This window comes from Opisthocomus hoazin, chromosome 9 (genome assembly GCF_030867145.1).
Source record: "Opisthocomus hoazin isolate bOpiHoa1 chromosome 9, bOpiHoa1.hap1, whole genome shotgun sequence".
In the NCBI taxonomy this organism is placed as follows: domain Eukaryota; kingdom Metazoa; phylum Chordata; class Aves; order Opisthocomiformes; family Opisthocomidae; genus Opisthocomus; species Opisthocomus hoazin.
This window is the reverse complement of record NC_134422.1, coordinates 3,406,444-3,430,241: the sequence shown is the minus strand read 5'-3', so window position 1 is coordinate 3,430,241 and position 23,798 is coordinate 3,406,444. Positions and strand designations below refer to the sequence as shown.

At 42.8% G+C, this 23,798-nt stretch overlaps 1 long non-coding RNA gene across 3 annotated transcripts; it reads left to right on the top strand.

The window, feature by feature from the left end:
* Nucleotides 1–6,818: 6,818 nt before the first annotated feature.
* Nucleotides 6,819–15,761, top strand: LOC142362430 (uncharacterized). 3 transcript variants are annotated; one of them, XR_012765084.1, is made up of 4 exons: nucleotides 6,819–6,909; nucleotides 10,731–12,822; nucleotides 13,817–14,142; nucleotides 14,738–15,761. It is a non-coding gene; the product is annotated as an uncharacterized LOC142362430 (long non-coding RNA). The 3 variants fall into 3 exon arrangements; XR_012765083.1 differs by having other exon boundaries at nucleotides 10,731–14,142; nucleotides 14,738–14,827; nucleotides 14,943–15,761; XR_012765082.1 differs by having other exon boundaries at nucleotides 10,731–14,142.
* Nucleotides 15,762–23,798: the final 8,037 nt, after the last annotated feature.

The following is a 23,798-nucleotide window of genomic DNA, read 5'->3' as shown; positions in this document are numbered from 1 at the left end:
TGAAACTGCTTTTACACTCTTATTTCTCATTAGCTGAAATACAGAACAAACACAATGTGGTAAATTTAGAAATATTCCCTGGTTAGAGTCTCATCCAAGGCTTAAGGAATTCTTACTGCTTCGCTTCCTTTACACCAGTATGTGCTAATCTAGAGCTTCATGGAACAGGTATTAAAAGTTTGTTTTAATCATATGAACGACTGCCAGCACTGCGTACCATTAAGGTTGACTAGAATCCTCAGCTGTAAAATTCAGCAAAATGTTGAAAGCACACACAGGCACCAGGACCCCAAGTTCCAACTCCTACGAGGGTTTCACCCCTTTGCTGAACCACAGAGATTTAACTGCAGTGACACAGGACTGCTAAAATGCACATCTATTTTGGGATGCCTTACTCCTGGGATGAAATCCACAGCCCTGCATCACGGTCCTCGGCTCCCTCGCCACCTGAAAGAGGAGAGAAGCATCAGGGAAAAGACTCCTGGGAGCTGGTGTGCTGAACAGGGAGCCTCAGAGGGCTTCGGTGGAATTAAAACACCAAACTAAAACAAAAAAAACCCACAGAACTCCACCATATAAAAGTACTACACAGATTCTCATTGGACTCTTTGGTTTCCTCTTCTCAGGAATTTAGGATCTAATACCGGTTTAGTAAAAAATTAACACTGGCCTTTACTGCTGATGAACTACAGAGCATTTTATTTTTTTAAAAAAAGGGGATAAAGAGTAGAAGAAAGAAAATATGGTCTCTTCTGCATAGAAAATGCAGATTACCTTCAAAACATTCTGTGCTATTCATTTAGCCAGCCTATGGCATAGATATCCAGCTGAATTAGTAGAGCCAATGCAATGAAAAATATCTCACTCTCACACTGGAAACCAGACTACCTGATAAACCGCAGCGAGGAAATGCACAAAGAGCGATTCCTCTTATCACTTCTGCATGTGCTGCTTCCACAATAGTCTCAAAAGTGGCTACAGCTATAGGAAAGAAGGACTCATAAATGCAAAACCAGAGCATTTACAAATCAAGTGTGAAAAAGGTATCATATTTATGCATGTTGAATTCAAATTCACTGTACATAAAATTATTAAAAAGCAGAGCAGCACAACTTGCCATCGCATAAATTACCTGAATCTAAGACCTTATGTTTGTCCTTAACGGGCTCACAACATTGCAGAGTTAGCCCATAAAGCTGAAAGATCATTTTATGATTTATCTTTGCGCATGGAAGCTTCAGCTGAGCCACGTTCAGCCATACAAAACCTCAGTTTTGTAAGGTATGACGGACTTACAGGTGCCTTACAAAAAGAGAAATAAGAAATCACAAGTCTCCAAGAGAAGCCAGAGGTCAGGAGATGAGCTGTTTGATTAATAACAGAATACAGCAAAGCTCTCTTCCTCCCACCTCAGTAAATCCTGATGGCTTTGCAGATTTTGCACAGTACGTACCCTTTTCTGCTGGCCCAAAGCAGTCACCACATCGCTCTCCACTCTGCTGTTTCACTTTCTGTCAACACCATTGCTCGGTTTTGATCCGCTTCCTTCGCAAAACCAAACTGCTTGTTTCACCTGCCTCTGGGGAATTCTGCTGGTCATACCAAAGCTACTTGACCACCTGCAAAGGGGACAGCTTCCCCGCTGCTGCCTCCTCTCCCGTGTGCCCTCGCCACAGAGGGAGGGAAGTCTGGAGCACTGGAAGCTCCCTGAGAACTCACGGTTCTGGATGGTACCAAGAACAGCCTCGGAGAGCTCAATGGCCAAAGCGCCCGCCGGCTCCAGAGGTAATTAAGAAATCAGCATCTCGCTGTGCCATACTGAGAGTCAGAGAATCACAGAATGGTAGGGGTCGGAAGGGACCTCTGTGGATCATCTAGCCTTCCAAAATGAGTATCAGAAATCACTACAATCTAGAAATCCCATACAGAAAATTCTTCTCCACTATGGATATAACTGCAAAAAGAGATTCTGCTATCATATCCTTATCCCCTCCATCGGCAGGACGCTAAAGATAAGGAAAAAAAAACCCAATAATACCTGGAATACAGCTTAAGCACTCACATTTATGTTTGACACTATTTCCATATTTCATCTGCATATATCTAAGCAATTTCAAAATAAAAATAATTATACGTGCTTTCCGAACATATATCCTTTGCCTCACATGTAAAATCTTCTATGCATATTTTTCCTTTAATACCTTTGCTTAAAAGAGTCTCTTTTTCAGCTGGATTCCATCTGCATTAGGCTATTTTTCCCTTAATGTTTTTTTAATTAATAAACATTCATCTACATTGGCTGAGTGACTTCATTTTATTATTTCTTGATTTTCTTTTAACCTGTACAATTTCCTATTTTATTTATATTACCTTCTCAGTGTTATTAGCTGCATAGAATAGCTACTGAAAAGCATTTTTCAGGGACAGTTACAGAAAGCCTGTTCCTCTCTCACTTTTGCTCTGACTTTCATAGAGCTCCTTGTGCAAAAGACAACACCAGAGAACAGAGCTTCTTTCTCCTTTCCACTCCTAAACCCTTTTTTTCCCTAAATAATATCGCATAGTCCAACGATTTTCTAACTCAGTGCTGAAATCACAAAAACCTCATCATTCTCTTGGACTCTTTGTTAGAAGCAGCCATTGGATATTGTTTCCATTAAGCAAAAAAGCAACAGGCCTGTTTCTTACGCGGCGTTATTTTGCCGTGTTGACCCAGGCCAAGGTCCGGCTAAGCTGGTGCAGCCGGAAGACGTCACTTCAGACTCGGAGCATCCGCAGAGCGAGAGCCCAGCGCGGCCGGGGGAAGCCTCCGGCCCTCACGCCCTGCCACGTGGATGCTTTCAGCTGACAGTGTGTCTAAGGAGGAGGCTAACAAGCAGTTTAGGAAATTGCCTACCTCTCCTGGGCTAATTACTGGCTTACAAATGAGACCTTGTAACCAACTTTATCATTGGTTCTAGTAAAGATGAAGTCCAACAAGTCAGCTCACACCATTCCCAGGACCGGAGCCACTAATGACTACGTGAGGAGGCAGCTGATGCCAGCTCTCACAGGTTTCAGGTTAGATGTTCCTTGTTGCACCGGGACCATGAAGAGATGGAGAAAACCCACAACAACACGCCAGGCTTCTCTCGCACACGGCAACCCAACAGCAAGAGGAAGGACCAGCTGATGAAGTGAGCTGCCAAGACGTTGAGTGCAGAGCCAGGGCTAGAGCTTACGCCTGGGAAAAGCACAAGGAACGAGATTTACAGAAGCAAAGGTATTTGTGAGGACACCACAAGAATTGCTTGGAGAGCGTGCGATGGAGTTGCGGGGCACACACGTGCCGTGCCAGGAGAGAGTGCTCCTCACAGGGACACCCGTCAGCACTAATCAACCCATGAGGAGCACATCAGGACCATTTTCTGTACCAAAATACCAAATTTTGGCTGTGCCAATACATATCCTTCCCCTTCTCCCTCTCAAAGTCTCTGCCACCAGGAGCCCAGGACCCGTTATTTTCAATAGCAGGTGTGCTTTGGATTTCCCTGTCTTCTGAAAGCCCAAAGAACTACGGCAGATAATCAATGCCATTCAATAATCTCTACCACTCACCCCGAGTGAAATTCAGCTATTCCGTTAAAAGTGCACATCCTTGTAAATGTTTCCTGCTTGCTACTGCAACGGAGCTTTTAATAAATCGACTCCCAATAGCTGCGAATGCTAATTAAAATAACCAATTCAGCACTTAACACTTCTATCACAAGACATATTTTTAGCCTATTACTGATAGCCATGTTATAAAAACAGTAGTCTGTCATGGTCGATGCTTTTCTTGTGAAACTTATGTAACCGCTCCAGAAAAAAGCAAATAGTTTAAGCCTTTTCCTCTTAAATACTTTTTATATCTCCGACTAAAATAATAACACAGGATCTCAGTTAACTTTCGCTCCACTATTATCTGGGTGACTATTCACTATGCCAGGCAGGCAACAAAGGTCTACGTTTAACAATTACCTGGATTCTTCTTCAGCAGTGATATCCTCTGAATTTATGTTTTTTAGGGGATATTTGACTGAAATTGTTTATGTATCTTCTAATCCAGCAGGACGTTTTACTCTATCATGTCTCACCTTTGCTATTGTTTTTTTCCGGTTTTCCTTCTTGAAAAAAATTCAAACTGCCATGAGAAAGCCACAAGAGACCACAGACTCTTTTGTTTTCCGGAGGTCTTTGAACTTCTTTTTCCACACATAAATACATACACATACATGTCATTTTAATATGTCATTTTAATTAGGAGAGACTAATATTCAGGAAAGCTAAACTGCCTTGCGCAAGGAAGTGACTATTGCAGCAACCATTCATGCTCTCTGCAAGCCCCAGATGCATCTGCGTCTTCATTCCAACCGTAAGCTTCATGCCAAGCACGTGACTCCTTGCACTGAAGTCAGAGAGACCTGGACAATCCACAGTTTGTCTAACTAGAGAGTTCCACGCAACGTAGGGTGTTGAGGTTTCATGTAAGAATTTAAAACATATTCTTCAGTACCAGCAGTGCCCAGAATCAATTCCCATTGATCTTAAACTCCTTCATGCTTACACACGTACTAACGGTCTCCATCCGACCAGCTCCAGCACGGGTCCTGCTGATCCACAGGGCACACTCCAGCCACGAAGCAGAGCGAGCAGTCTCCCTCGTTCATGAAAACCCACTCAGCAAATTTCCTCGAGAAGCAGCAAGTGCTACGGTCAGAACCACCATTCTGAGCAAGCCCAGCTGTCCTTGCAAAGAGCCTTCTGAAGAAAGGCAACTTCCAATGTTTCACTCACACCTTCAGTTCGAAATTTCTCATGAGAAGAATGCAAAACAATCACATTTGATTCGAATCGAACGGAAGCTTTGAGGCATTATCTTTCTGTCCCTGGCTCTACCACGCTCACTTTACACAGTGAACCCGAACCCAAAGAGCTAGCCGAAGGAACGCCAGCATTCCAGCAACAGAACTGCAGAGACGCACACCCGCCTCCTGAAGGAACCCTTCAAAGCCAGCACTGACGCGCGGTGTTAGGACCTGGTCCAGACGATGTGAGGGCCAGGATAGCCCCAGCCCTCACAACTCGCCATGCTAAAGCTGCAGAGACGTGCCTCCGCGTGCACCGGGATCCAGGCCAAAATCCAGAGACTCTTCTGGGAAAGGAGCGAGATTAATTACTACAGGGATACCGGCTTCCTCATCTCTGAGACATTTTTATTGATTACTGTCAGCGAACAGCTAAAACCAATTGCTACTGGTATTTTAACCACTAGTGAATAAAAACGCAAGGGAAATAAATAACCTTAAGCTAGAAAAGACCTATCTTTTTTGATCCTAAGTTTGCCATTGAATGCGCTGAAGCAATGCCTGAGACAACCTTTCGTGAGCCAGAAGGCCCAGGGATTCTGAGCAGTGACAACCTTTCCCAGTCACACACGCACACACATACGCATGCAGAAATGCATTCCCACTCCGCTCGCTCTGCTGGCGTCAGGAGTCTGACTCACAGCCTTTAAGTGCAGTAAGGTCAATGTTCCTGCTCACGAGTATGTTTAGCCACTACCCCAGACATTTTAATGTATCTATTAAATTTCTGTTTTATTAACCGTAGCTAAGATGTATAGTAATAACACTACATCAATTCAAGCATCCTGGTTCCATAATTCCTAGACGAAATTAAAGAAAAAAAAAAAGAACAATGCATTTGCTTATTTTCTAAGCATTAAGTGTTATCTAAAATGAAAGAAGCAGCAATCTGAGACCACGACAATGCTACGAAGACGATGAGAAACTCAGCCTTGCCTGGTGCACAGACCACTGGGGCGCAAGCCCGAAGGCACAAACCAGAGAGCAACACGCACCAGGAAAACGTGCCACGAACTGAAACGGCATTCCTGCTGCTACCTTACCACAGTTTCATTTTGAAACAATTCGTTATCGTATTTCATCAAGTTTTTGCGTTAGTTGGAACATGCTGTTTTCCACAGCTTTATTTTTTTCAACTAATCCTGCAAAAATCTGTTCTGCGCACGGAATGACACTGCCTAAGGAGCCTGGTAGTGACGTACCTGACAGGGGATGTCCAGGAGCACCAAAGCTCCCGTTGCTTTAGGAATGCAGGAATTCAAGACTCGGTCTGCAGCTTGATATTTGCCGTATCTTAGATGTAGCAAATGTCACATTAGGAAACAGTACGTCAGATAATATCATTTATTTTTATTACAGCGGGTTACGCTTGATTGTCATAATAAACTCCTGTGGCCCACACGCTCAAAGCAAATGTTCATTACATTATGATCAAATCATGGAGTGATGGACATTTTCTATGCGTTAAGCTTCTGTAAAAGTCTCGCTGGCCTACAGTTTATCTAATCTTCGCTCCCTGCTGACTCGGAGAAAGATGGGCCGCGATACAGCAGGGTTATTTGCACAAGCCCGTTATTGATCAGCAGAAATGATCTGTGCAGTTTATCTCTGCTGATTTGATTTTTACTGCTCCCTATACTCATATAATGAGGACCTCCAGGCTAATTCTGGTAGATTTTTATCCACTGAAGTCATCACCCTGTCCTGATTCCAAGTCCTTTTTTTGTCAGTTGGAGCTCAAAGGCAGAGCGCAGCCTGAGGACGCTCTGCCCCGCCATCCCTCCCCAAGATGGCCCCGCTCCCATCTCTCCCTGGGCAGAAGGACCGCGCTGCCAGAGGACCCAGGCTTGCTCAACCCCCTTGTACCTGCACCAGAGGAAACCTTTCACAGAGGGCAAAAAGTCAGGGAAGCATTTGCTGCACATTTCCTTTGTCATTTACCTTGCCGTGGGCTGACTGCAATCTCAGGCTCAGATTAAAGAATACCGGTAAAGGAGCACTAAGGAGGATCTCAGCTAATGAGGTGAGGAAACACCCCACTTGAACATCTGCGGATGTATTTCTACTCCTCTTCATTTTTTTCTATGGAAATATCACCTTTTGCAATTGCTAGTCTGGCTAAAATAGACCTGAAAGCTGTTTATCAAAAGGTACCGGCATTATACAGAATTTATATTGTCAAATTATTACTATTATCCTTTCAGCACAAAATTTATCCCACAGAATGGTGAAAAATCACTCTGCTCCTGAGCCTTTTCTTTCCAGAAGAGCATATGTGAAGGGAAAAAAGGGGTTGGATTAAAGGACAACAGAGAGAAAAAAGACAAGAGTGTTATGGAGAATATTCTACCTATAAGCTTGCACGTAGGCCTTAATATGTTGCCCTTTTAAACATAACCAGCAGTACAATATCTGTTACATCTGGACCTATTTATTTCTGCATAATAATTGTTACTGTTGCTATTTAAAGACCTCTCTGTTAATTTAAAAAATGGTATACACATGCATACATCCCCTAAAAAAATAAGAAAATAACTTTCTAATTTACTAGGAACCTTTACTGCTGATTTTCCAATCCCAGCAGAAGGCTAGATCTCTGTTTCACCCAGTTCTTTTGCCAACAGTCAATACTCCATTTTCTGTAAACTGTCCAGTAATTCCAGTGCGGTTTCATAACCGATTTCCAAACTGCAACAGGCACTGCAGGAAGATTTTATTTTACTCAGAATTATCACATAAGCAAATATGAAAAATCAACAATTTTTATTATTTTCATGTAGAGAAGCTACTTTCAAGAATAATCCTGAAAAATCAGACACTTGATAGGTAATGTTAAATCTAGGTACCTCTTCCAGTTCTGAAAGAAACTATACCAACCATTTAAATGTATATGCTTGCTGGCTAAGTACTCAAAGAGTAAAAAAAAGACTAAAAGAAGAAAATTCCTCAAGTAAATACAAAAATAAATTATGCCCCTACGACAAGAAAACTTGGCCGAAACATAACAGGTTTAATCAAAAGAGGCCCTAACCCACCCTGCCTCTCAAAGCCACGTCTCTCATCAAGGGTGCACCCTCAGGGAGTTCCAAAACTCGCCGTTAAATAAGGCCTCTGCCAAAACGTTACAGAAATGTTGTGGTGCTCAGCGCCCAGCCTCCCCCCACCGCCTCCCCCTCCCCCTGGAATAAAAATCAAATACGCTCAAAAATATGGTAAAGATTCAAGGACCATCCAAATATCAAGCGCTTGTTCGAACTGCAAAATACACACAACTTTCAAATTGCAATGAAAGCTGAGGGACATTTCTTGATGGTCCTAAGGTCAAACTGCTTCTCCCTCTCACACGCTGAATAGAATCATGATTTAAAAATAAGCTATGGAGACTCTCGAGCTACAATTTCTTTTTTCTTAAAATCATTGGGAAAAATCATTGTAATTTAACAGGCGCCATAGTTTCTGTGTTCTGCATCATGACCAGCGGCAACAATCACTCATACTCCGTGCGACAGAACACAATCCATGACCTTCAGAGAGATGCAATAAAACCAGAATCAATTAAAAAAAATTGTAAAACCCCTCCCTTCTTCACACAGGCTGAGATTCGTTATAAAAAAACCTACAAACTCCAGGTTTTGGTGAGCCCTTCCCTATTAAAGAGATGTCTCCGGACCTCCACAAAGAGCGAGGCAGGGCAGGGAAGCCCCCGGAGCAAAGCAAACGCTTGTGTGGACTCCTGAGCTGGGGACGTGCTGGCACAGCCGTGCCGCTGGATCCCCCGGACTGCTGCTCCAGGTGATGCCCAGTCGGCCACCAAAACCTCAATTCTCAGAGTAATAAAAAAAAAATAAAATAAAACAAAACAAAATTTTCAAACCCCTACATCTGCTACCACTATATACCTCAAACAAAAGTACACATGACAAAAAAAAAACCACAACTCTTTTTTTTTTTAATTTAACAAGTGAATCAGAAACAGTCAGACTCAGCACTCTAATTTCCTCATTTCCTATAATTAACTAAGCTTTCAACACCTCTTCTAATTTACTGATGATTATCTTTTTATTCACCAATCTAGATTAGAACATAACTGACATTCTTTGCTACCCACTGGTTCAGATGTTCTCATCTTTCTGCCTCTAAAGATAAGAGGTAGTTGTTCTCTGGCGGATTTGTTTGCTTTCCTTTCGCCCATTGCCGACTGCCACACGTGTTACGGAGAACTCGAAATCCCTCAAAACCATCCAACGTTGCCTTTCTCCGATCAATGCACACTATTTTTTCCAATAAACAGCACCTTGTTCATTTTAATCTAAATTACACTTCATCTTGCAAAGGGGTGTCTATTTTATCAGCCTGTTTGCTCCTCTCTCCTGCACAGCACATAAAGCAAATTTTTCATGCTTTGACACAGCAACATAGTGTGCCCAGAAAAAATCATGGTACCAGAAACCGACTGTCTAGCTAAGTTCCACAGCTCTTGATGATGAGAACGTATCTTAAGCATGCAAGAAGGAGTTAGAACGTCAGAAATTCATATTAGAAATAGAAAACAAAATATTTCCTAGTATTATTCGAAGGTTTTGCCTTTTTTTTTTCAAACGTAACAGATATTATTTGCTTTTCCTTTTCTATGCTTTCAAATAATGCATAGAAACTTCTTTACCACAAAAAGTAGTGGATGCTGTCTACCTTGACTTCAGCAAGGCTTTCGACACAGTCTCCCATAACGTCCTCCTAGGGAAGCTCAGGAAGTGTGGGCTGGATGAGTGGTCGGTGGGGTGGACTGGGAACTGGCTGAAGGGAAGAACTCAGAGGGTTGTCGTCAGCGGCTCTGAGTCTAGCTGGAGGCCTGTAACTAGTGGTGTCCCTCAGGGGTCAGTAATGGGCCCAGTCTTGTTCAACTTCTTCATCAATGACCTGGATAAAGAGTTAGAATGTACCCTCAGCAAGTTTGCTGATGACACCAAACTGGGAGGAGTGGTGGATACACCGGCAGGCTGTGCTGCCATCCAGCGAGACATGGACAGGCTGGAGAGTTGGGCAGAGAGGAACCTGATGAGGTTCAACAAGGGCAAGTGCAGGGTCCTGCACCTGGGGAGGAACAACCCCAGGCACCACTACAGGCTGGGGCGGACCTGCTGGAGAGCAGCTCTGCGGAGAGGGACTGGGAGTGCTGGTGGACGACAGGGTGACCATGAGCCAGCAGTGTGCCCTGGGTGCCAAGAAGGCCAATGGGATCCTGGGGTGCATCAAGAGGAGTGTGGGCAGCAGGTCGAGGGAGGTTCTCCTTCCCCTCTACTCAGCCCTGGTGAGGCCCCATCTGCAGTGCTGTGTCCAGTGCTGGGCTTCCCAGTTCAAGAAAGATGAGGAGCTACTGGAGAGAGTCCAGCAGAGGGCTACGAGGATGATGAGGGCACGGGAGCATCTCTCCTACAAGGAGAGGCTGAGGGAGTTGGGCTTGTTCAGCCTGGAGAAGAGGAGGCTGCGAGGGGACCTAATATATGCTTATAAATATCTGAAGGGTGGGTGTCAGGAGGATGGGGCCAAGCTCTTTCCAGTGGTGCCCAGCGACAGGACAAGGGGCAACGGGCACAAACTGAAGCAGAGGAAGTTCCAGCTGAACATGAGGAAGAACTTCTTCCCTCTGAGGGTGACGGAGCCCTGGCCCAGGCTGCCCAGGGAGGCTGTGGAGTCTCCTTCTCTGGAGATATTCCAGCCCCGCCTGGCCGCGGTGCTGTGCAGCCTGCTGTGGGTGACCCTGCTTGGGCAGGGGGTTGGGCTGGGTGACCCACAGAGGGCCCTTCCAACCCCAAACATTCTGTGATTCTGTGAATTTTTTTTAAGTAACAGTATCTGGATGAGCATTACCCAGCAACGCTCCCAACTGCACGACGTCTTCTCTGACCACCTAGGCAGTACTTCTGCAGACATGAGCTGACATGCAAGTATCAACTCCTTGCATTGTTTTTAATCTAACATTATAATCAATTACAAATCAAGAAAATCCTGCCCCAGCCTACTCCAAAACTGACCATTCCCTGCTCTGCTGTTCTAGTTTCCCTTGGCTATTTTTATATTGCTATTCTTTTAGGATGGCTTACAAGTGTTGTTCCCCCATGTATTTTTTAGGCAGCAGAAACCATCTAAAAATACTGGATGATAGCCACAGTCTTCTGCAATATACGTGGAGTAATATCTGAAGAATCTGCTTTACTAGAAAATTCCTGAGAAGCAATAAACAGATAATTTTCCAAGTTTCTGAAATAATCTTCCAAGCAACCATAATCCACTTCATCAAATATGATGAATATATGAGCACATATGATATTAATAGAGAACAAATATTCAATGCTTTTGACAAGTATCGGATTTATACTCTACATCCACAGAACAGCTATCGCATGGGCTTTTGCAGTAGGAACCTCCCCATACTCCTTGTTTCCCCCAGGAAATACGTTACCTGCGAAGGTGATCACACGTCTATCTCCAACCCAATCTCCATGCAATTAGCCTGACTTCTTATGAATCAGATCACTTACTGTTATTTCTCAACTAATTTAACCTATTCTGTTCTGTAGTCCATAATTACTGTATTATTATTGTAACACACATTCCCTGAAAAAACTAACACCCTTTGTAAGAATTACTGACACTCGGGGTGAGTGGGTCTATGGACCCCTTCTCTTCGCTTTGGACTGTGTTTGCCTAGTTCTGTCTGCAAACAGAAACTGATCCATAGCCGGTATATTAACGACTCAGAGATCTATTTATTTCATAGCTCTCTGATCTCAGAGTTCAGTTCAGCCTCCCTCGCCTAAACCTCCCTGTGAATGCCTAGGAACCAAACTGCAGGGGCTTTACGCAAGCAGTTACCGCTCCACGTTGCTCGGCACTCTCCAACCTTCTTCACCACCACGGACAATGCCAACAGGTCTAATGCATGGTGTCATTAACAGCTATCTTTTTTCACAGCCCTGACACCCAAGCAGTATCGAAGTCGAGTAGCTATTTCTGCACAAAATCCCTGCGCTGCAGCCGTGACAGCTGTCATTACCTGGGGCTTTGCTCACCACCTTTCCCTCCGCCACGCTTACCATCACCCTGACTGCGATGTCCTGCCCACACCGTTCCTCCTCAGTGCCTTCTTCTCAAAGTTACTCAGCTTCACTCTCTCGCTCTCCAAATCCACCTCTTCCTCACTATTTAGAAGACTGACTTCCAACTCAGAGCAGCCTATAAGCAAGAATTTATCTGCCTTTCACATTTCTCAAATACGTATTTTATACTTTCTCTGTTGCTGTTTCTCATGGGTGGAAATTCTTTCCTGTAAACATGAAAAAGTTACCCGCTTGCCCTCTTTCAAATCCCAGTTGAAAACCGCCCTTTGGATGTTACCTATAAAAAAAAAAAAATTATGTTTTGCTTGGACCACTGCCTGCCAAACGGATCCATTTCATCACAGTGCTGCCAGGGGCTTCCCTGTTTTTGTGATTTCATACTGAAATCGTCTCTTAAAACTGTGTTGTTGTATCTAGGGGACACTTTTAATCCAAAATCTGGGCAAAACGTTGCAGAGCAGACCATGTTCCAGAACTTCACTCCCTAGGCACTATAGTTACACAAACACCAGCGCACAATAAAAAGCGTGTGTTTGGTGGTTTTTTTAAACAGTTTTCTAAGCAGAAATACAAATATAACAAGTTAAACGATTTTCAGTATCAGAAACAGATTAACAGTCTGGCCACATAATATGGCAGAGAATTCAGTTTATGGTTCTTGATATCTCTCTGCTTGTGTTTCTCTTGCTTTTAATGGTTTTGTTCCTGAGACAGCTACACCATGCCCTTCTAGGCACCTAACTTACGGGTCCAAACCCAGCACTGGTTGGGAGCCTGCTTCTCCGATGACCTACGGAGAGCCCCGGCCACCCACTTCGGTATGTAAATTGTATGTGTAAAAGAAGATGGTGTAAAACCCAACCTTCCATTGCACATCCGTGCAAATGCAGAAACAAGTAACGGCCTGGATGGGGAAACCAGAAGCCCACTCCTGTGGTATTTAACAGCACTTTTCTGCGTTCACTGAGAATATTTTCAGATTCGGGAGGGCTATTTTACACTTCCAGTTCTGAGCTGCAGGTTTTTTCTGCTGTAGGTAATTAGTAATACTGGTCCCTCAGATGTGTGTAAACCCAAGCGACAATAACAGAACAATGTATCTCAATTTATGACTAAAGGAAATTCTTGGCACTGGGAGCGCACTGCTGTATTTACTGATTTTACAGTGTAAACACATATGTTGCAAGACAGATGGACCTTTCCCCCCCAGCTTTCAGCAATGGGTGTCTCGTCAGGGAAGGGATTAGGAAGATCTTCAAATCTTTAAACAAGGTTTCCCAGCCCTTGCCTTGGACAGCCATCTACGAAGGCTAGGATTATTGGACACAAAGCAGTGTGCTTTCGGGGAGCAGCCAGGCCACACTAAACAGATAATTCAGCAGTGTTTTAATTATATTACAGAAAAGGGGTTAACAATAGATTTTACTATCAACTGCAGCCAGGTGGCTTTACAAGACAAAATTTTGGCTTGTTAGTCCATGGAACGCAGTTCCTGAATTATCCATATTCTGAACAACAGCGGGGTCTGTGATTTTAAACAGACGAGCTCTCGTCTGAAACTACTTTTGCAAAACAGCCACAATATCAAATTATTTTTGACACATTTTCTACAAAAATATCGTGGATTGTATATAAACACAAACTGTGGGTTTTGGGAGTAAAACAAAATTCACACCAAGGCACTTACAGATTTGCCAGAGCATAAGGTTTTTACTCTTAGTCTTTCTTTGATCAAAGGTCTATACTAGCATTTGTAGAATGAAAGTCCATGTTATAATAATCAACTTTCTTTTTTAACCGGGGAAAACTCAGACGGTGCAGAACGCGCTCCGGCTGCAAAGAGCAGAGCCAGATGGGCCCGCGCGACCCGACCTGCAGCCACGGAGCCTGACCTACAGCCACACCTACCGCCGCCCTCTCTGGCACTCCTGGCAGCAGAACCACAAGGTTTCCTTTCAAAGAACTGCAGGAGCCATCACAATTCATATTTCTTCTTAAAATTCTCTATCCAGCAAGACCCTATTTCTCCACGTTTAACTGAGGACGGCTTGACACAAACCTCGCCACGGCTGCTGCGGAGCTGCTGGGAGCCGCACCACCGCGCCTGCTCTCCGCACCACGGGCTCTGCGACAGAATGGCACGGAGATTTTTTTTTTTATTGCTGTTTTTCATTTTATTCTGAGGTGGGGTTTTTGCTACTAGCAGACTATATAGCTAGTTTCAGAGCCAGAAGCTTTAAAATTACATATGGTAGAACCAAAAGGCCTCTGTTTTTTTATGAAGTTATGAAATTTGCCTCAAGTAGACTACAGTCTCTCAAAGGCAAAAAACCACACACAAACAGCAAAGTAAAGCTGTGTAATGACTGGAAAGATGATAGGTGTAAGACTTTTTTCTCATATTTCAGAAGATATTAATTAATTTTCTTCTGAAAGACCGAGGCAGGGAAGGTAGTAAGAATGGACATGTAAATAGGTTTGAGAGAAAAGGAAATGGGGAGGCAAGGAAGAAGAGATAAGCATGCAGGGCAATACAAGAAATCTTTTTTTACAGCTAGTAAAAACTGGCAAGTGTAAGAAATTAGTTATTTCCTAAAGGAAAACAAGCTGCTATATTCAATTTTGGTTATGGGTTCAGATGAAAGCTCTTTTAACAAAATCAGACGCTATACAAACAATACCTTCTAGCTTTCCCTGGTACCCTCACTGTCTCCATCCTGTGACTTTGAATAGGGCAAAACCGCGTACAACGACGGCGCCGGTTGTATCACGATGGTCTGGCGTACCAGACTTCAAACTTGTTTTGAAGTGCTCTTTATAAAGGTTGGTAATCTAACAGCGTGAGACAGCTTCTTCCCCCCATGTGCATCTTGTCTTCCTCTCTAATTTATACTGTCAGTCTGATTTTGAATACTAATTCTTTTTTTTCAATTCACAGCAACCCTTGCCAGCAAAGTCTTCCTGGAATTAAATCTCATTTTTCAGCACAGTAACTTGCAAAACAGCAAACATTTTGTAAAAGGTAGGTGGTAAGAACTGACTGGCGTTCTCATATGTTATGGATGAACACACACTCTAATGCTACTTAAAAGATTTAACGTCTGATATTCTTCTAATGAGATTAAAGGGACAAAGAATTGAAAACAAGGGATGTTTACAATTACTGGCACCTGAAGAGCAGTGATGTCACATGGAAAAATAAACCTTCCACCACAGATGAATTTCCTTGACTGTGTAAACGTATTCACCTCTAATTTGTCTCTTGGACCTCAGACCGTGTCAGCACTGTAACCAAGAATAGAAAGGAATGCAATAAAGTGTAATGGTCAATCACCAGCAATTAAAAGATGAGAACATCTAAGTTACGGTAAAAATCCACATGTATCTGAATAACTGAAAGAATGAAACTGCCATCAGAAACATCCTGCTGCAAGCGGGCAGAGGTCTTACCACTCAACCACAGCGCTGCTTATGACGTTTTCTTTGCCGCTGGACTGAACTGCTTTTACCTGGACAACACCTTTTTTATTATTATCTTGCTATAATTTCGAGACAGTTATAATGTCAAGGAATCTAAGCTGGAACAATGCTGGGATCATCTTCTTTGTGAAAGGTTGGTTTGACTAAAATCAGAATTAAATTTCCATCTTCTTTTGGGAACGCAGTATTTTATTCCTCATCTTTACCGCCAAAACACTGTAGAACTCTGCCCCTTCTGACATCTTTTCTTGTCTCTGCATTCCCTGTCATGCTACACAGCCTGCTAATTCTTCTTGACCTGTTGCTATTTTAGGGTCTGATCCAAAGGCCTCTGAAATATAAAATAAAAATCCTATTCATCTCTGTGCTGAGTAACATTATTTTATCTTTATGACATCCTAAAATCTCCTGTCCCCATTGTTGCCACTGAATTTGCCAGTTCACAGTGTTTGCACCTCTAATCTTCCTCCTTCAAATCTCCACTCTTAGTCTGCTGTATTATTTTCAAAAGGCAAATTTTGAAAAGGGATGAAATTTCAAATTCCCCAAGTGCCAGGAAAAGAGGTGATAAAGTTAAAAATAAAACCAGCCACTTGCCTGAATAAACATTACAAAACTTAACAGAAAAATGGGATAAAATCATTTCACTTCTTTCTGTTTACTCCGTTGTGTTGTACAAATGTGTATCTGAGTTTTATTCAGAAGGTAGAGCCCCACCAGCCTTCAAATGCATTTATTTATTTTTACATTTCAAGAGCTGGATATGTGTAACATAGGGATTTGAGCCTGGATCCCCACTCTGTGCCAGGCGAGGACCCCAGCTCCGAGGCTGCCTTCCCACACCCCGTCTTTTGGGATCAGGGTCTCCTGCCCGGGCGGCCACGGGCTTCGGCAGTGCCGCACATTCAGACCTCGCAGCTCTGCCCCGGGAGCATCGCCCAGGGATTTGCTTTTGAGATCTTTCAGATCTTTAAGGAGGGATGAACACTTCAACACACCCCATCATAAATGAGTGTTCAGTTAGTTTCTCACAAAAAAAGAGATTAACTACTTCACTGTTTTAAAAAGAACATCCACAGCCTTCAGTCATGACTCTGCTAACGATCCCAAGCGAACGGACCTGAGATAGGCACCAAGGTCTAGAGGAGGGTTTTTCCTTCTCATTCTCTACCCATGTCTCTAAAACTCCTAGGTGACTGCTGATGACCCCTAATTCTCCATGTTGACGGCACCTGCAGCCAAAGCACCCAAGGGGGACACATCGAGTGGCCTTCCCAAAGCCAGACCCTGCCTACGCCTACGTAGTAGGTGCTTAAGGCAGCGCTCTGAGCATCCCAGGTATTTCAGACTTCTGTAAGAGTTCAGCACAGGGGTTTGTTTCCTTTATGGCCATCGAAAGCTCAGACCTCATACAAATGAGTTAAACAAGCAAACAAAAACCTTATTTACTTCTGGAGCCTGGATCCACGGCGTGCTTGCTGTTGAAAACCTCTTATCAGCTTCTAGAAGGTCAAATACTATGATAAGATATGCAGATCTCATTAAGCTAATTTTTATCTAACGCTATCTATGCTTTTACACAGAATCTAGGAAAAATACTGAAGGCAAGAAATCTCTCTTACTTACTTTAAATTTTTTTAAGTTGGGGAATTTTGAGGTCATATCTGGAGGCTTCGCCAGGGTTTTGTTTGCACCCCAAACACCAGTGTTTTATTCTTCAGAAATTAAATTAGACTGCCAAAGTAAAATTTACTTTTGAACCTAGTTTTTAATAAAAATCTTGAGCTAGAGATATAGTGTTTGGCAAGAATGAAAAACAAAAACAAGCACACAAGAAAATGACACCTTTCCTGAAGGGACAAACTAGAATTTAATCTCCTGAAAATACAAAAACTGCTTTCAGAAGCAGTTTTCAAACTGCTTTCAAAAAAAGGCAGGCTTTCAACTTCTTAATACGCGTTATAGCTGCTGTGTTTAAATATCTGCTTCACTGATTATATGGAAATGAAACAGCTCAAACCTTTAAATTAGTCATACCAAGCTTCTACCCGTTAGTGATGCGCCATACCACTGATATATGTCACAATTTCCTCAAATAAAAATGTTCCTTCGAAAGGCAGAAAGTTCTCCAATGCAAATATAAAATGGAAGACGGGCTTAAAAGAAGTGTAACTTCAGATAACATGAACTGTTTATTTTCTACTCCCATACGTCTGCTCTGGCTAAGGGAGGTTGAAAATTTTCAAGAGACGTTCTTCAAAATTCAGAATTGCCATTCTGCCACTTACCCTACCCTTTCCCTAATCCAGTGCAGTCAGGACCTCCTACTGTGTTAATGTTTTCTTTCCATAATCATTATAATGAACAACCTTTATAAATAATACATTCCCTTTGTATCCTTTTGTTCTGTAGGGACAATTCAGTCTCATGAAATACCATGTACGACAGAAAAGAGTCATAATTTCAAAAGATATAAAAATATTTAAGCACCAGTTAAATTTTTCCATAGAATAATATTTTTTATATTTAATTTAAATACTTAATATAATGCAATTTTGTTATAAAATCCTCATGCTGTACATACCAAAAAACACTGGTCTCCAGCTCTTCTCTCTTAAGTGCTTTCTGTCAACAACTAGACACATTTGCTTCTTTTTTTATACAGCCATTTCAAGAAATGTCATTATTCTCTAATCGTAACCCATAACTTCATTACAGTTGTCAGCCTGCTCCTTGAACATTTATCTCTACGATTTTCTTTCACTTCAGTGGCATAGATGGACTTGGAGGGATGAAGATGAAACCCAGGCTTTTTTTTCACCTTGTGTTTTAGATTGCGAGGGCTTCATTCAGGAATATATGCCCAATTTAAACAGTGTGCTTAATTCTAAACACATTAATAGTCCTACTGACTTGAAAGATGCTTAAAATTATTTAAGCACATATTTACTTAAGTTTATGAATCATTATGTATTTCTGCCCCAGTTACTCGAAAAGACATTGTGCATGTTTACATCTTGTTCAAAATATACTCATCTATATTCAAGACTTTTTCTCAAAACAAAAAACTAGGCCTGCCTATAAATTACCGCAGCAGGGATGCCCACAGCTACGGAATAAGCACACAGACACATGGGGCTATATTCACTGCAAGTAGGATCAGACATTCTGTTTCACCATCACAAATAAGGACAGTAGCTAGAAACTGAGACAAGAAGCAGTTACATACGCTAACACCAGTAGGCAAAATACAAAAAAACCCACAAAAAGATTCCTAGTCAGGAGAACTGTGATCTGTTATAAAACACTGGTGAACATTTAAGCTACATAATACCGAATTTCCACTTTCAGGCATCCATAGGCCTTGCCTGATATTTCCAAAACATACCTGTATTCCCACTCGGATTTTTACAGAATTAAAGAAGATAAAAGCACATCTAAAAGCAAAAAAATAATTCAAGATGGAACTCCAATAAATAGAGATGTTCCCATGCTGGCTTCACTCTACCACGCTCAGGTTAACAATTGCAAACCTGGCGTCAACAAAGTGACTTCATGATATATTTAGTCATTGGTAACAAACAAAACTAATTTCTAAATAAAGTTATGTGCACGTTTCTAGAGCCATCTGCTATATATAAAGAGCTGGATGTTAGAAGCATTTTCCCAGAGCGATCTCATCTGTCTTGTTGTCTGTGGAGTTAAAGAGTTTGATGACTAAAATCGAAGCCTATAAATAAAGATTTTGTAGAGTTTTAAAATTTATACTCTGGAGCCTTTCATATAATACAGCTTCTCTGTATTCTGCAGCTTTCTACATTCTGATTTCATACTCCGTACGAATTATTTCTATTCATACAGCTTTTCTACAATCAGGAGTCTCCTGGTCTGAATCCCCTTCAGGCAGAGATGAGAAGAAGGGGAGAAGACCGCTCTCTGCAGACGTTCGTTACGAACCCCCTTCTCCTCTCTAGGGCATGGAGGATGCACGGCCATACAGCGGGAAGATGATCTCCCGTGTCCCGTCCCTGGGAACGGCTGCTGAGCACGCACAGGCCCGGTGGCTTTCATTTTCTGCCCATGGCACCATGTCGTCAGCGCGGATTCCCCTGCGGCTGCTGGATACATACAGCCAGTGGGTTTGCAGTGAACGTGGATTTAGTCTAAAGCTTCAGATGCTGAGAGACGAGAGGAGCACGCACCTCTTCTCTTTACTAGAACAATTTCTAAAAGCAAGTGCTTGCACTGACAAGTCTCCCCACAAGATACAAACAGCTGGATCCGCCACCACAAACAAGCCTGTATTGGTTCAAACGAGCTGATAACCTAGTCCACAGCACTGGAAATTATTTCAGTAAATAGCTTGAGTAAAAATGAAATAAATTACAGGGGAAAAATGTTTGTTTTCAAAAGCACAGGGGTGCTTCCATCTGAAATAGGTTACTGCAGTTTGTGAGAGTCCATCTCAGCAAGCCACAGAGAAGGTATCTGGGCTCTGCTGTAGCACTGGCTGTGTGGAATGAGAGCAGAGCGAATAACCGAAGCTCCGGAGCGCTCCACTTTCCCTGGCTAAACAGATTAGCAGCCCAACCCTACGCTCCTCAGCCAGACAAGCCAGCGTGAGCGCGCTGGCATCCGCTGGTGCCGAGAGCCCAGCCCTGCTCACGACGGGCTTTGTCCTGGTCTCCCCGGGTCCCGCAGACGCACGAAGGCACGCTGCTTCCACGGCATCCCTCCTGCGCTCCGAGGGTGGGGATCACGCAGGAAAATCCTCCGGCATGCCTGGCCAGCATGGAAATGACTGCTTCTGCAGACACCTCGAACGAGCGTTGCCCCAAAACACCCCGAGCAGATCACGAGTACCAGGAGGAGGAGGAGGCAGCGCTCTCCCGGCTGCAGCCCTTGAACAGCACAGCTCTCTAACTCTCTAAGCCACGGTGGGGAAAAGACCCTCCTTGCGACATTTTTTGGATGGATACAGTTCCACAGCATAACATCAGTAAGGGATAAATGTCCACAGTCAGACGAGCACACGTGGAAGTCACTCCTGCCCTTGTAGCTGTAATGGCTAAGCTAAGATTCATGAGCCTTTAGGTTTTTTCCCTGATCTTGAGGGAAAGCTGCTGATGGAGGCAGCTATTGCTTTGATGCAGCCCGGTTTGTTTACAAGAACGCAGGAACACCTTTTTCCCTGAGCACAGAAGGAACTAAACACCAGAGCCGGTTTCTCTGCTCGCAGCTCCCTTCCCGGGCCGCTCACGCTGCAGAAGTTTCCGGGGCTGCACCTCCTTTCTGCCTTCTCCCTCTCCTCCCGCAGCAACCCTCCAAAACACGCTGCTCTGACTAGCAGTACCTGATGAACTCCCTCACTCGCCCAACTCTAATTAGCCCTGCCTAGACTGCTTAGATAGTTTGAAACATAGTCACTGCTATCCAGTACATAAATTAGGGGTGTTTTTTTTCACATGAGTAAGAGGTAGAGCCCACTAATTAACTTTTCTTCAAACACTGGCATCGGAGATGATTTTAGCAAAACTAATCAAAGTTACTAATCAATAATGTACTACTAATTACTGATAATCTATTGCATAGAATCAATGTACAGACCCAGTTCAGAAGTAGGCTCACAGGAACATATCAATGTATCCTCCTCAACAAAATAGTAACGATTACATTTGAAGGCTTCTGGTTTCACTACAGACACTCTGTAGGTGAGAACGTACCGTAACAACAACTTCCCAAGGCATTAATGAAGCAGCATGACGTTCTTGGTGTAAGATAGTGCCACACCTTTCGGAAAAAGAATTGCAGGTTACAGTCCTTCCAGACAGACAACAGTCTTCAGTTTTACTTTTCAGACAATTACGTTAATTTAAGCATAAAGACTGATTTTATATTGGTTATTTTTATATGATATTTTTAATTCAGATCACTGTATCAGTAGCTTTGAAGGTATTCTCTCTCAAATCTAGAACTTTGCAGTCATGTTATTAATACCTACTTAAATGATATGATCCAACTGAGGGGCAGTGGGAATTCTATCTATCTATCTATCTATCTATCTATGAATTATTTGAATGCCATATATTATGGGAACACTTCTAGAGTTAATAGCATATGTTGTAAAAGTTTTTCTCTCAGACTTCTCACACAGATTCAACCTACTTCCACAATATCTGTAAGAGCTTTTCTACTGACTTCATGTTAGATCAAAGAATAAAGACTGAATTAAAACATGGGGTTTTGTTTCCTTGTTTCAAGAGCTCTACGGAAAGTGCCAGAGAAACGATGATTTGGATCACAAATAACACCCCTTTTTTTTTTCAAGTTCTGAAATGAAACCATAAATAAAGAAATATGTCAGAATAATGCACTATATTTTTCCTTAGAAAGCTGTTCTATCACATTGTGTTTCCCTTCTGTCCCTTCTAACTTCTGCTGCAATGGAAGCTCACGTAGAGGTCTACTTGTTTTTTTTTTCAATGGACTGTACTATGCAAACTTCATTCCTACCTACTAAGTGGCTGTGTTGTGAATTTTAAAGCACTAATATATGAATATCATATTATTATAATGTTCTAGGACATACTCTGTAAAGAATACAACTTGCTCATACAGAATAACTGAGATACAATATTTGTTTTAAAGAAGCCAACTCCCGAGAAAACAAGCAAGAACACCCTCCCACTGTTTAGAAAGGTCATATGTGAAAATACTAACATTGCCAGAATCACAGAATCACAGAATCACAGAATAGTAGGGGTTGGAAGGGACCTCTGTGGATCACCCAGTCCAACCCTCCTGCCGAAGCAGGGTCACCCAGAGCAGGCTGCACAGGACCCCGTCCAGGCGGGTCTTGAATATCTCCAGAGAAGGAGACTCCACAACCTCCCTGGGCAGCCTGTTCCAGTGCTCCGTCACCCTCAGAGGGAAGAAGTTCCTCCTCATGTTCAGATGGAACTTCCTGTGCCTCAGTTTGTGCCCCTTGTCCTGTCACTGGGCACCACTGAAAGATGAGCTTGTCCCAATCCTCCTGACACCCACCCTTCAGATATTTGTAGGCATTTATAAGGTCCCCTCGCAGCCTTCTCTTCTTCAGGCTGAACAAGCCCAGTTCCCTCAACCTCTCCTCGTAGGTGAGATGCTCCAGTCCCCTCACCATCCTTGTAGCCCTCCGCTGGACTCTCTCCAGTAGCTCTTCATCTTTCTTGAACTGGGGAGCCCAGAACTGGACACAGTACTCCAGATGAGGCCTCACCAGGGCAGTGTAGAGGGGAAGGAGAACCTCCCTCCTCCTGCTAGCCACACTCTTCTTGATGCACCCCAGGATCCCATTGGCTTTCTTGGCAGCCAGAAGTAACGCTGATGCTTGGAAGTAGGAAAATTATCATACCTTCTTTGCATATGATTAATACTGTTTTCCCTCTTTACAAACAAACACAAGATTAAAGACACCACAACAGTATCTCGAAAGCTGTTCTTGAATTCTACAGAGTCACTTCTCGTCAACGTACAGCAATAGTATTTTTACTGAACATAAAAATAATTTATAATTCTCTGTGTTTCAACATAATACAAAACAAATGTGGGGCTGGCTGCTCAAGACAAGCTTTTAGTATAATGGTATGGATTATTTTAGAAAGTTCTGTATCGTTCAAAACTATCTAAAAAACTAACCACTGCAATAAAGGTAGTACAAAGCCAACCAGCAAAACTGAAGGCTGGATTGCCCTTTGTGTCTCACCAACATGAGTTTGACCCAGTAGTTCGTCAAAAAAACTGTTTTGCGTTGCAGACGTTTGCTGCTAACAGCAGAATTCAGCAAAGACTGAGCCCTGCTTCCACCAGCAGGCCTCCTTCCCCCGTCCCTGTCGGGTAGGGCCTAGCCCAGACACAGCGACAGACAAGCAATAACGGAAAATTCTGCATAGGTACTCTGAGAGGGAATTGCAGGAGTGAATTTTTCAACATAAAAGTTTAAAGTTTATAAAATTTACCTCTCATAGAAATATAAAAAAAAAAAAATGTATCACTAATTACTTTGCTAAAAATTAATCTCTGATGTTTTGAAAACTTTCCCATGGATTACAGTCTTAAATGATGCCCTTCCCCTGCAGTGAAACTCTGCTAAAGGAACATTAAAGGTTCTGTTCTGCAGCAATGGCGATACACACATGCCAGCAACTAATCTTAGTTTGAACAAATTTCCAAAGTTTCCTAGAAGAAACTATAACTAAAATCTTAATATGGGCCTCCCATCCAGTAAAGTATTCAACATTTCAATCTGGATCTGATTTTACCATGAACATATATC